We start from the raw sequence: 4,104 nt of genomic DNA on the forward strand, positions 1-4,104 counted from the left end.
TCACATGGCTGGAGATGGCTACAACGGAGACTGGAAAAAGGTCTCCTCTTTGACCTTCTTTGACCATCTCATCAAAGAAGGTCATCTCATCAAAGACAATGGCAGAGCAGAGACTTGCATCTAGGTCTTCCTTCGTGGCCCTTATGTCTCAGGACTATGTGATATTTCTAATGGTCGGAAGAAAACAGGGCTGTGGCCACATAAAAATCTCACAGAGCACAAAGGCTCAGCCCTCTCTCCTGAACAATTGGTGGAGGCGCAGTGCATGGTGGGATTCTTGTTTCCTCGCTGTGGGCCATGGGGGTGAGCGGGCATCAGCCTCACCACTGTGATGTGGGCAGACAGATGAATGCTGGCTGCCTCTAGCACAGGACAGTGGGCGGGAGCTGTACTGGGTTCAGACTGCTGTAAGCAAAGCACTTCGGAGGATGACACTGCATTATTAGCATAAACCAGGAGCCTATTGATCTGGCTGATTAGAAAACCTTCCAAGGCACTGGGGTAATTAGCACAATTTACAGCGTAGCAGTTATCAGCTTCATTGCTTAATTAACAATGTAAATATCTTTCTAAATGACATTTTATAATCATGATCAGACCCTCTAGCATTTGCCCTGTTCACTGCTAATTCCTTCCCAGATGTACAGATAGTCGCCTGGCATCCCATTTCGGCATCTCATACGATAAAGCAATTGTCTATGCCCCACATCTCCTCTTTTGGATCTTACTAGGGGTCTGTTCTGCATTCCTCTCTCCAGCCTGAAATATACAGTCTGCCAATTGAATTGCCAATTAAAAGTACTTAATTAGATGTGAAAGGGGAGTTCTGTCATGTTCTGGATTCTGAACTATTTTTTATTTATGTGCTTAGCAGGATAAGTCATCTTAAATTAGCATCACATTTTTCCCTCTGAAGAGCATGTGAGAAATAAGGCTATTAGGAGGAGAGGTTTAACACAATATTTGTGTACACTAGTCATGGGTGCAGAGAATCATTCCAAACGCATATGGTGCTTTGGCAAGCAGGGTTATTCTTCATCTTTATTTTATTTCCTTATCATCTCTTGTTGAATTAATGTTTGCAATAGAATATTTGGCCTTCGTTATCAAACATATGTGCAGGGAACTTGATTGTTTGATTTATTTTTTAACTTTAAATTTGCCTATTCTTTTGAGTATCAGGGCCATACCAAAAGATTATTATTCCATGTCTAAGTTGCAAATGACATACAAACAAATTCAAATCTTTATGCAGCCCTGGGGGTGGAAAGTTCAGAGGCTCATAACCCTCCCTGGAAAGAATGCCCCCAAAGCTTCCCATTACTGGAGGCTTGATGATTTCAGCTGGTGGATTATTCACTTCTGGTCTTTTTGCTCCTACTCACTTTATGGTGAGCAGTGCAGTTACACATCTACAAAGTGTGCGGAAAGGGGGTCTAATACAAACCAGTGCGTATCATATTGGTAAAATGGTAGGGAAGGCAAATGAATTTTAGAGGAATTTGCTGTGGGTTTTAATTAACCATCTTGCCCTTGTTCCCCATTATCACTGATTTGTGTGATAAGTGCCAATTATATGTGTCATAAGTATACTCCTTTTTGCTGAAGACAAGAGATCTTATGTGTGATGCAAATCAGGGTTCTCAGAATGCTAATTTTGTAATGAGCCAATGCATTCTTCAAGGAGTTTATAGTCTAGCGGGGAAATAAAACATGTGCATAAATAATTATAATGCAAAGTAGAGAACTGGTGTGTCATGAGACAGTACAGAAGGAATTATGGCCAAAAAAGAGGGTGGAGGAATAAATTATAGTTGAGGGAGTTAGGAAGGCCTGCTTGAAGGTTGGGGCAAATTGGCATAAAAGCAAACTGAGAGTGTAGGGTGTGGTTTCTAGAAGAGGGGAACAGCAAGAAGAAAACACAGAGGTGGAAGAGCATGAAATTTAAATGAGGAACAAGATGTTTACCATGGCCTTTTCAGGAGGGACATGAAGGAAAGCACTAGAGGGAATGCTGCAAAGGTAGGTCAGGGCTCCATTGCACAGAACCTAGCATCCAAGGCTGAAAACACCTGCACCGCTTTTTGTGGACCACGGATTGGCCAATTTTTTTTTTCTAAAGGTCCAGAGAGTATTTTGGGCTTCGAGGGACCCGTGGTCTCTGTCACAACTGCTCAGCTCTGCCATCAAAGCACAAAAGCAGTCAGAGACAACATGTACATGAATGGGCATCACTACGTTCCAATAAAACTTTACTTATGGACACTGAAATGTGAATTTCACATAATTTTCACGTGTCACAATATATTCTTCTTTTGAGCTTACTACTCTCCTCTGCTGTTGTGGTAGGCAGTGGCATGAAGCTGTAACCATCTCCTAACCTCTGAGTTTTTCTTTACTTTTGAACATATCCCCATAACCACAGAGAGCCAAGTGTTGATGAGCTTGGATCCAGGGCGGCAGAGAACCACAAAGTCAGGGTGTCAAGCAACCATGATGGCGTATGCGTGTATCGGTGGCTGTGGGTCTATCGCCCTGTGGACCGGGGCCAAGCTTCAGCATGCAAGTACTAGGGCAGCGCTCCCGATGGGCTTAACAGTATTTGGTAATTAAAAAGAAATTCCTTAACAATCCGTGTGTGGTAAATGTGATACACAGACTGTCCTCTACTTTTATGAACCCACGTTTTGGTACACTACACACTGACATCCCTAAACCAACTTCCCGGTGCTGAATTAGGTCTTTCCGTACATCAGCAGGCTAATAATACCTTCCATTCATCTCCTGGGTAAGATTCTGTAGTTTCCAGCAAGTAATCTTCCTCCTCCGAAATCTCCCCGTCCCTCACCAACCTGCCCTCCAGGACTGGGAGGGGGGTTTAGACTCGTGGTCCTTCAGGAAGCCTCCTAGCCCCCTCCAGCTCTCCTTCCTGCCCAGGTCCCCTGAAAACTAATGTAGGGCTCAGAGAGGCTGGTCTGGAAGGAACACTGGACCAACCTTTTCCTTTGTGACCTGGATCAAAGCAGTTATGTCTCTCACTTCCAGATACACCGGACACGACATAGGAGTTTTTAAAAACATAAAATGTATTTTTTTGTCCGATTTGGAATTACATGTTTATGCTTGAATAAAATATATCTCATTTATCTCCTTCCCCTTTATCTTGTCTGCCCTCTCTTCTCTTACTCACAAAAGTCTTTTTTTTCTAACAAGAGCTAATGTTGAACGCTATATGGCGAAGAAAATGTTAATTACGTAACTAACCTAATGTGACAATGTTTCAAGAAGGAAGGTGTCGTCAGCTGATGCAAAGGCTGCTGGGAAGTAGAGAAAGCTAAGGACAGAGAATGAGCCATGGCTTATGACAACGTGGAAGCCACTGAAAACCTTGTTAAGAGCAGCTTCAGTGGCATGAAGATGGAAGCCAACTGTATCCCCCAAAGGGTGAACGGGTGAATGAGTGAAGAAATGAGGCAGCCTGTGTAGACAACTAATGATGGCTTCTTCACTTAGATATCAGTTTATTTTTTAAATTTTTTTAAAATTTAATTTATTGTTGGCTGCGTTGGGTCTTCGTTGCTGCACGCGGGCTTTCTCTAGTTGTGGTGAGCGGGGGCTACTCTTTGTTGCGGTGCGCGTGCTTCTCCTTGCGGTGGCTTCTCTTGTTGCGGAGCACGGGCTCTAGGCGTGTGGGCTTCAGTAGTTGTGGTGCACGGGCTGAGTTGCTCCGCGGCATGTGGGATCTTCCCGGGCCAGGGATCGAACCGTGTCTCCTGCATTGGCAGGCGGATGCTTATCCACTGCGCCACCAGGGAGGTCCCTAGATGTCTATTTAAATGTCACTTCTTTGGAGTGATCTGAAGTAGCCTTCTGGTGACTATCACATGACTATATGCTATTTCTCTGCAAAACACTTATTTATGATCTGATCGTGTGTTCTTTCTTTCTTTGCTGTTCTCTGCCACCAGGACGCCACACATGCACAGTGATCTTGTCATGTTTTATTTCTCTGTATCCCCAGAACCTAGAAGATTGCTTGGTACCTGTAGGTATTAAACATATGTCGAATGAATGGATAAAATTTGACTGTGGTGGGGGGTGGAG

The sequence above is a fragment of the Eubalaena glacialis genome, chromosome 19 (genome assembly GCF_028564815.1).
Source record: "Eubalaena glacialis isolate mEubGla1 chromosome 19, mEubGla1.1.hap2.+ XY, whole genome shotgun sequence".
Lineage (NCBI taxonomy): Eukaryota > Metazoa > Chordata > Mammalia > Artiodactyla > Balaenidae > Eubalaena > Eubalaena glacialis.